This window comes from Oncorhynchus mykiss, chromosome 4 (assembly GCF_057628025.1).
Source record: "Oncorhynchus mykiss isolate SJ-2025 chromosome 4, ASM5762802v1, whole genome shotgun sequence".
Lineage (NCBI taxonomy): Eukaryota > Metazoa > Chordata > Actinopteri > Salmoniformes > Salmonidae > Oncorhynchus > Oncorhynchus mykiss.
In genome coordinates, this window is record NC_143025.1 from 46545828 (window position 1) to 46556527 (window position 10700).

Sequence of the window (10700 nt, forward strand, 5' to 3'; positions counted from 1 at the left end):
ATGACGGGCCACATTTGTCTGAGGGAACATACAGCATCTTTATTATTGACAGAAATCAGCTGAAATTGACCTGCCTTGAACATCACACACTTCAACTTATTTCCCCCCACCCTCTTCCTTTTTTCCCCTCCTGCTTTCGCTCCTCCCCTTATTTCTGCATACCAACCCCTCCCCCTGGGCGTCCAGCCTCACCCCCAGCCCAGTAGTAGTAGTTGTAGGCCGGACGAGAGCCCTCCTGCTGGAAGTCTGGCCGCTGCAAATGCGGCCCAGTGGGGACACTGACAACCCGGGGAAGCGTTGCACTGGCCTGGAGATGTTTCTGTACTTCAGGGTTTTAGGAAAACAGCTCCACCTGAGAGTGGGACAGGAGTATGAAAGGATAAGCTTAGGCACTGTACATTATTTATGAGGGATACCTGGAGAAAATCTGACCTCTGAGATAAAAATGTATGGCCCTCCCTTCAGTAAAATATATTTTTACCTGACCCACCCTGAACGCTTGAAAAAAGTGACCCTCCCCTATACCCCAAATAATAATTAAAAAGGTGCATTATGCAGAAATCGCTCCGCGGTTTCCTGGCTGCAAAAATGCTAATAGTCGCCTAATTTCAGTAACGAAACAAGGACAGACCAGAGCCTTAGATATGCAGTTTTAGAAACTGTTCTGTGTTTTGTAAGCATTACATGGCAAAGTAGCCAGAAGATTGTGGATTCGCAGACTGCAGACAAGGTTGAAAATAACTCCATTATAATAAAAGCACAACACAAATGCAGTACATCTCTTCATTTGCGGTCCGATAAAAAATTGCCTCTTATAAACGCATTTCATGGAGTTCTACGTCATTTTACATGACTGGAGACACAATCTTTTTTAATTCCACATCCGAGCATGACAACAAATTAATGAATGCATGCAAATTGACCCCGCCCTTATAAATCAAAATCAACTTTTACAGGCGGAGGCGTTTCACATTATTCACTTAGCCTACCACAGCATTTCCCCCCCTCTCTTTATGGAAGCCCCAGAAACTTTCCATAGCCCCCCTACATACAGTACAAGTCAAAAGTTTGGACACACCTACTCATTCAAGAGTTTATTTTTACTATTTTCTACATTGTAGAATAATGATGAATACATCAAAACTAGGAAATAACACATCATGTAGCAACCAAAAATAAAATATATTTCGTATCGCTGCAGAATGCTGTTGTAGCCATACTGGTTCAGTGTGCCTTGAATTCTAAATAAATCATAGACTATGTCACCAGCAAAGCAACCCCACACCATCACACATCCTCCTCTGTGCTTCACGGTGGGAACCACACATGCTGAGATCATCCATTCACCTACTCTGCATCTCACACAGCGGTTGGAAGCAAATCTCAAATTTGGACTCATCAGACCAAATGACAGATTACCACCAGTCTAATGTCCATTGCTCAAAATTCTTGCCCCAAGCAAGTCTTCTTATTATTGGTGTCCTTTAGTAGTGGTTTCTTTGCAGAAATTCAACCATGAAGGCCTGATTCACCCAGTCTCCTCTGAACAGTTGATGTTGAGATGTGTCTGTTATTTGATCTCTGTGAAGCATTTATTTGGGCTGCAATCTGAGGTGCAGGTAATTGCCAATTTCTGAGGCTGGTAACTAATGAACTTATCCTCTGCAGCAGAGGTAACTCTGGGTCTTCCTTTCCTGTGACATTCCTCATGAGAGACACTTTCATCATAATGCTTGATAGTTTTTGCGACTGCACTTCAAGAAACTTTCAAAGTACTTGAAATTCTCCTCGTTGACTGTCCTTTGTCTTAAAGTAATGATTATCTTTGCTTATTTGAGGTGTTCTTGCAAACATGCTACAGCTATGGCTGTAGCCAAGAACTTACAGATGGAAATTATTCCTAGGTGGGGTCTGGCATCCTAATTAAGCTCGGACAATGGCACACATTTTGTAAATAGGGTTATTCAAAATATTTCTGAGAGTCTGTGAAGGTTGCTGAGAGATCTACGTGGGTTCACGCCGGCCACTGCAGGAAGGTGCCATACGACCCAGTCCAAGCTGTACCAGAGGATGAATCGCTGCAGAGGACCTAGCTGGTCATGGGAGGATCAGGGCCAGATTCTGTGTATCCTGTTTGTAGCTTTTCTGGCTAGCTTCTTTATTGCAGCTGCTGTATGGATCAGAGCAGACCAGAGGAGGTGATGACAGGAATGCTAACAGTCTGACCAATTCCAGTGCAGTCCCACGGCGGGACTTAAATAACAGCCGCTCAAACAGAAATAAACGTTCAGCAACTTGGTGGTATCACCAAGAGACGCTGAACATTTCAACACCATGGAAAGACAATGTATGGTATGATATGCTGACGTTTCACGTCAGACAACGGAAAAATGGGACTTGTATAGCATGCCTTCCCACCCCTACTAGTTCAATTTCTATGTTCACTCTGTATAATAACCTATAAAGTGTAGTGAGTACTAAATGTGTTGTGCTACTAATGACATACTGTGTTCATCTGTACAAACACCATGGGACCACGCAGCCGTCATGCCACTCAGTTAGGAGAAGCGTTCTGTCTCCTAGAGATGAACGTACTTTGGTCTGAAAAGTGCAAATCAATCCCAGAACAACAGCAAAGGACCTTGTGAAGATGCTGGAGGAAACAGGTACAAAAGTATTTTTTATCCACAGTAAAACGAGTCCTATATCGACATAACCTGAAAGGCCGCTCAGCAAGGAAGAAGCCACTGTTCCAAAACCGCCATAAAAAAGCCTGACTAAGGTTTGCAACTACACATGGGGACAAAGATTGTACTTTTTGGAGAAATGTCCTCTGGTCTGATGAAACAAAAATAGAACGAGGAATGAGGAATGAAAATTATGTGGATATATTGAAGCAACATCTCAAGACATCAGTCAGGACATTAACGCTTGGTCGCAAATGGGTCTTCCAAATGGACAATGACCCCAAGCATACTTCCAAAGTTGTGGCAAAATGGCTTAAGGACGACAAAGTCAAGGCATTGGATTGGCCATCACAAACCCCTTACCTCAATCCTATAGAAAATTTGTGGGCAGAACTGAAAAAGCGTGTGCGAGCAAGGAGGCCTACAAACCTGACTCAGTTACTTACACCAGCTCTGTCAGGAGGAATGGGCCAAAATTCACCCAACTTATTGTGGGAAGCTTGTGGAAGGCTGTAGTTCAGCATAGTTCAACTGTAGTTCAGCATCGTCGTGGTTCTATGATATGTTAGGCCCACGGGGTACTCTGATGTTACAAGTTCTCCTCCCAGTAGCGATTGTGCTATGCCTTATGTTTTGTGCCTGTTCTATTTTGATAACATGTATGAGGGCTGTATTGCTGAAATGGGGTGGGGTTGCTCTGGGCCCTGACAAATCCTGAATGATGCCTCTGCTAACAAGGGATGATAGAACAGAGGATGAGGACTCTAATTTGAATGAGTTGCCAAACTATTTATCTTATGATGAAGGTGATGATGATGAAGAACGCTCACCTGTTTAGAATAATAGTAAATGTGTTTTTATAACTGAAGTTATTTTTTATTAAACTCCATTGTTGCATATACTGCATTATGCATTGAATATTTGCTTTTTACTCTCTATGAAGAATAGGCTTAAATCGTATAAACTGTATGCATCTTTTGTTTTTCTTCAAGGTTCATGCAGGTGACTGTATCATAGACAAATTGGTAGAATGCTTATATGTGTTGGCGGTTGAAATGGGAGACAGTGCTAAGGTTTTTGGGAGGACGTTGAGTCTGTGATAGAGCTGTCACATGCAGCAACCAATGCAATGAATTATTGTTTTTATGTTTCTTGTTTTATGAAGAATGTATGCACCACTATGTGGAAGTAAAACCTCAATGAACCAATGAATGGTTATTTACAATGGTAATATACTAGTGCAAGGAAGTTTTTTTTTCCTGTAAGTTTGAGTTGGAAGTGGTTTGTTTTATTTGTACTAATGTTTTTTAAAAGTTGCAATCCTATTTTAAATTGAGACTAGGTTTCAAGATGGGGGGAATGTCGTAGAATCACAACATTATGTTAATCACATTACTCTTAAATTAGAATGTAATCCTATATTAGTACTCACATTGTATGTTTTTCTTAGAGGCAACAGAATAGGATTGTTAGAACTTTCATGTGTCTGTGTGAAGAGAGAGAAGCCTGAGATTTAACGCCGACGAGTAGATTTACGATGGCCCGGTGATAACCTAAAGACTTCTTTGCATTCCAATCCATGATTATTGTCTGTGTGCCTGTCTGTCGGTAACAGGGAGAACCAATCACCAGTTTTTTTAAGAAAAATATTTAGTATTCTAGGTTGCATTAGTATTTTTTGTATAAGCAAGGAGTAAATGAACTAGAGACAGATACAGTGCCTTGCGAAAGTATTCGGCCCCCTTGAACTTTGCGACCTTTTGCCACATTTCAGGCTTCAGACATAAAGATATAAAACTGTATTTTTTTGTGAAGAATCAACAACAAGTGGGACACAATCATGAAGTGGAACGACATTTATTGGATATTTCAAACTTTTTTAACAAATCAAAAACTGAAAAATTGGGCGTGCAAAATTATTCAGCCCCTTTACTTTCAGTGCAGCAAACTCTCTCCAGAAGTTCAGTGAGGATCTCTGAATGATCCAATGTTGACCTAAATGACTAATGATGATAAATACAATCCACCTGTGTGTAATCAAGTCTCCGTATAAATGCACCTGCACTGTGATAGTCTCAGAGGTCCGTTAACAGCGCAGAGAGCATCATGAAGAACAAGGAACACACCAGGCAGGTCCGAGATACTGTTGTGAAGAAGTTTAAAGCCGGATTTGGATACAAAAAGATTTCCCAAGCTTTAAACATCCCAAGGAGCACTGTGCAAGCGATAATATTGAAATGGAAGGAGTATCAGACCACTGCAAATCTACCAAGACCTGGCCGTCCCTCTAAACTTTCAGCTCATACAAGGAGAAGACTGACCAGAGATGCAGCCAAGAGGCCCATGATCACTCTGGATGAAATGCAGAGATCTACAGCTGAGGTGGGAGACTCTGTCCATAGGACAACAATCAGTCGTATATTGCACAAATCTGGCCTTTATGGAAGAGTGGCAAGAAGAAAGCCATTTCTTAAAGATATCCATAAAAAGTGTTGTTTAAAGTGTGCCACAAGCCACCTGGGAGACTCACCAAACATGTGGAAGAAGGTGCTCTGGTCAGATGAAACCAAAATTGAACTTTTTGGCAACAATGCAAAACGTTATGTTTGGCGTAAAAGCAACACAGCTGAACACACCATCCCCACTGTCAAACATGGTGGTGGCAGCATCGTGGTTTGGGCCTCCTTTTCTTCAGCAGGGACAGGGAAGATGGTTAAAATTGATGGGAAGATGGATGGAGCCAAATACAGGACCATTCTGGAAGAAAATCTGATGTAGTCTGCAAAAGACCTGAGACTGGGACGGAGATTTGTCTTCCAACAAGGCAATGATCCAAAACATAAAGCAAAATCTACAATGGAATGGTTCAAAAATAAACATATCCAGGTGTTAGAATGGCCAAGTCAAAGTCCAGACCTGAATCCAATCGAGAATCTGTGGAAAGAACTGAAAACTGCTGTTCACAAATGCTCTCCATCCAACCTCACTGAGCTCGAGCTGTTTTGCAAGGAGGAATGGGAAAAAATTTCAGTCTCTCGATGTGCAAAACTTATAGAGACATACCCCAAGCGACTTACAGCTGTAATCGCAGCAAAAGGTGGCGCTACAAAGTATTAACTTAAGGGGGCTGAATAATTTTGCACGCCCAATTTTTCAGTTTTTGATTTGTTAAAAAAGTTAGAAATATCCAATAAATGTCGTTCCACTTCATGATTGTGTCCCACTTGTTGTTGATTCTTCACAAAAAAATACAGTTTTATATCTTTATGTTTGAAGCCTGAAATGTGGCAAAAGGTCGCAAAGTTCAAGGGGGCCGAATACTTTCGCAAGGCACTGTATTTGGCACCATGTAAATCTTGATGTCTTTTGCATGAGAGCAAAATGTACCTTTTATATAATTTCAATGTATCTGTTCTTCATCACAAGGACTCAGGAAGACTATAAAGAGTTGTAACCGAATCCTGTTTATTTGGGCTTTAACTCTACACCATTGGGTGACTGTTAACGTTCCATTACTGCAGTAATTACTAATAAAGTTAATTGTTTTGAAGAAATCTACAAGTCTCTCCTTTGATTAGAATAATTCCAGAACACATGCAATCATTTGAACTTTTTTTTGCTATTTTTATACAGGAACATAAAACTAAAACTGAGGGAGCCAGGTACACTCATGATCCTCATACCAGATAATTGCCAAATTCGTGTTTCTAAAAGTGAATGCCTGTAACGTATACGCTGGGAGTCAGAAAGCAAGTGCAGGTGGTGAGTTTAATAATAAATGGCACATCAACCAATATAACAAACATGAGTAGCATAGAGACATGAAACACATAAACCACACTGACTGGAGAAAGAACCTAAGGGAGTGACAGATATAGGGGAGGTAATAAGTGAGGTAATGGAGTCCAGGTGTGTCTGATGATGACGTGCAGGTGCGCGTAATGATTGATGCCAGGACCGGTGGCTAGTATACCAGTGACGGTGAACGCCAGAGGGGAGTAGATGTGACATTGACTGTGTGATGAAAATGTTCTTGTGTGTATGAACGTATGTTTAGCACAATGGTGCTTTTCTAATAACCAACTTGGTTGGGTTCATGCGAGTGACTGATTGATTGTACAAAGTAGGAATCCACACCCTCACTGAATCAATTTGGCAGTATGCCCAGAACATTGCTCTGGGAACTAGGAGTGATGATACAATAGCTCAGTTTCAAGGTATGAAGCCTGGTGTGGTATCAGTCAGGCTCATGCAGGAACCAACCATGCTTTAATGACTTGTTTGTGTAGCAGTATGAAGTTTCATCGGGCTTGTATTGAGTTTGTAAACCTCTCTGGCCGTGATAAAGATTGCTTCATTTGCTTTGTATTTGAGTCCTTAGTGGTGAATTTCCACGACAACTGTATAGCCTAAGGAATTTGTTTCACTTAATTCTAAGTAGTAACTATAAATAACATTTTATACAGTCTGTGAAATTTATTGGCATGTGTTTGACATTTTGAATGCTCATGCCAGCCTGTAGTTGTCACAAATGCTTCATACTTGATTTCTTAAATGGCAACATATAGAAATAATAATGAATTTCCTTCTGACTTGCTCCTGAACGATGGTGTTTAAAAGACTGTTGAAATGATCACCACGATCACACAATAGTGTACTTCCCAAGCAAAATTTTAAAAAAGTATCCTCGGCTATAGAAGTTTGTAGCGAAGCCTCTGAACATCATGGAACCAAAGCTATCCTGTATGTAGAGTCACGTCTTTCCCCTGCATTGTACAGCTTGTTTCTAGCATAAAGCATTGTGGACTAAAGCGTTGTTAAAGAATCCGGTCCATTTGAATTAAAAACATCTTAACCTAACAAGGGGTAGGGCCTACGATTTTACCCATTTATCCTCAAATAAACCGAGCCCTGGTTTTAACTTAACACACCGAGCCTGACACTGAGCTATTTAAGGAGTGTATGGTAACTGAAGGAATTGGCTGACAAAATCTATAGATGGTAGACTATAATTTAATCTGTCAAACAGGTAGGCATACCTCTTTCTTGAATAGAAAGACACTGGCTCCAACACAAAGCCCCCTTCCTGCTAGTAGCGAAGGCAAATTAAAATGAAGACTGCTTAAAATAATTAGGCCTACTTTCATCACTGACATGCTGTCTGTCTCCATGGCTGCTGCTTCATAGTTATGTAAATGACTTGAATATATGACTTATTGTGAGGTTAATAACTGACAAATAGCTTCATTATGGGCAATGAAAAATGATTTGTATTAATAAATAGAGCAGTAGCAAGCGTACCTCCGGTCCTCATCATTGCGCTCTTTCTCTATTGAATTTTTGGGACAAATAGTTTTTTTGCCGAAGAAGCCTTTCACTTGCTTCCTGAAGTGCCACCGTATACAGCACAGCCATTGGTTAGGCAGAACAAAAGGATTTACATCAGCAAGAGCAGGGCAGGCCAGAGCTCATGATTGTGGTAGCCTAGTTTTATATACACACTCCCAGTGCATTTCCCCCAGGACCGAGTTTGGGAAACGCTGGCCTAGGCCTATAGCATATAGTATAGGCTATGGATCACTTGATTGAGACCCCACTAGGCGCACTTGATATTGCGTGCCCAGCAGAGATTCAGGGATGAGGGGCAGCATTGGGCACACATTGAGATATAATAAGCAACTCATTCTCAAACACTGAGCAATATGACATTTAATCTATTACAAATTACATGACCTCTCCTGGACTAAAAAAATACTAAACAGTCCCCCTGACTGAAATTGAAAAAGCCCGAACCACCCCCATTTTCCTCTGGGTAACAATTGTGCAAATTTCGACCACTCCCTTAGGCTTCTTCAATGGCTCAGGAAAATATAATAAAGCTGCACACATCTTTCATTTGACTAAGGAGAACACTTGTTGGAGTGTAAGCCAACCTAATGCATCAGTGTGGCAATCCCACTCAACCAATCGACAAGTCAGCCCACCACCATTCACTCACCTTCAGCGGGGTTGTACGAAACCGTAAGCATACGGTTTTCAGGAAGCAGAGGTGAAGACTCAAACCGGATGCTTCCCGTTTCTTCCAGCTCCGCTCAGGCTTTTCTTTTACGCCTGCTATGTTAGGTTACCACTCACTAGATCTCTCCGCATCTTGATTGGCTCTAAGAACATGGTCCATTTCATTGCAGGTGGGGGTGGTCAGAAAACCCTGGTAGCGGTAGAACTTGGTGAGGTCCACACTTCCTAGCAGATCACTGATGGATGGTGGCTGCACTATGTCAACTGATGAACCTGAGACAGGAGAGTAGTATGAAAAATACTAGTAACACCGCTACATTGGCATAAAAATACTGAATATAAGTACTTTAAAGCTAGCTGGCACCACTGCTCCTCACCCTTCTCTGTTATATTCAGCAGATATGTCAAGGTCCTCCAGGATTCCACATGCTATTGCTCGCCTGTCACCTGGAATCCATGGAATGTGTTGATGATTGCATGGATAATAAGTAGTGAAGGCTGGTGGGAGGAGCTATAGGAGGATGGGTTCATTTTAATGGCTGGAACACATCAAACACATGGTAACAACATGTTTGACTCCGTTCCATTGATTCCATTCCAGCCATTACAATGATCCCGTCCTCCTATAGCGCCCCCCCACCAGCCTCCTCTGATTACAAGGTATTCTGCCGTAACTCCTATTACTAAGTCAAGAATCATAACTCTGTCACAGTATTGTCATCATCAATGTCGAACTGTTGTGACATAGAGTTGAACATCTAGGATTTTACCCACGCACCGCTACTGCACACACACTCTCTCTCTCCTAGTACAGTATCTCACCTCCATGGGGTATCTGACTGAATCCACTGTGTGTTCAGACCCTTGGTGGCACAGTGAGTCGCCTCCCCAGTGGAAATGTATGACGGCCGTGTAGCCATGAGAGAGCTCCCCTCCTCTCACCTCCATCAGGCCCTCCTCTAACACAGAGCTCACTGGGAGTATGAACATAAGTTGTGGTATTACCGTAGTATAAGTTAATAATGGTGTTGTGTATTCACTAACAACTGTTAACGAGAAAATGATACCTATGTCCTTGAGCTACTGAGGTTACTTTAAAGAAGACCAGATAACACATGTCCTACAGACACACTATAAGGACAGGACCAAGGAGATTCACCACAAGAGTACCTGTGTGTCCATTGTTGGTGAGGAACTTGATGCTGTGTGGATTAGTGATGTCACTGAAGGTGCGGTTGCAGAGACTGGGGTCAAAGGTCAGCTGGTTAGTATCAATGTTGATTGGCGACCGTCTGAAGCCCTCCACACTGAGAGTTGGGAAGGGAGGGCCAGAAAGAGGGTCTGTTCTCTAAAAGAGAGAGAAAGAAAAAGAAAGCCTCTGTCAGATTAAACGTTTCCTGGTATGAACTGTGTTTGTGTAGCACTTTGGGGCTTTTATTGCTCAATCTAATTCATTCTGATCAAATAAATAAATCCATAGGCCTAATGGACACATGCTCAAACTTGCACAGTTTTGATAGACTTAAAGGGGCAATCTGTAGTTTCTACATCCATTTTTGGACTTAGATATATATAAATTAGATAGATATATATCTATATCCATTGAGTCTTGAAGAATATAACTTATAAATCCCTCATGAGCTTCGTTCAACTGTCACACTCCATGAGAATCCAAAATATACTCTGTTTTATTCCAATGTTTGTAAACATTGTAAATGTAAACAAACACTATATTGCCTAATAACATGGTTAAAACAATAATTGTATATGTATATCATGGATGGTCAGTCCTTGCATCCATAGCTCTGTCTATTTGTCTGACAGTGGTTAAATTTCTCAAGGCCCATCCCTCAGCTTTTTACCAAAACAGAGGCGGGGCGTCCATTTTGTTATTGTTTCATCTGTGGATTTGCCCTTTAAAAAGCTGCATATTATCAAAGTGCCACCAACAAAAAGGTAAACAATAGGCTGATAGACTTTGGTTTTTAAGGTAAA

At 41.4% G+C, this 10700-nt stretch overlaps 1 long non-coding RNA gene across 1 annotated transcript; it reads right to left on the reverse strand.

The window, feature by feature from the left end:
• Positions 1–19: 19 nt before the first annotated feature.
• LOC149984034 (uncharacterized) lies at positions 20–8978 on the reverse strand. Its single transcript, XR_016495300.1, has 2 exons — positions 8686–8978; positions 20–352 (listed from the first exon to the last, which is right to left on the reverse strand). It is a non-coding gene; the product is annotated as an uncharacterized LOC149984034 (long non-coding RNA).
• Between the last annotated feature and the right edge of the window lie 1722 nt (positions 8979–10700).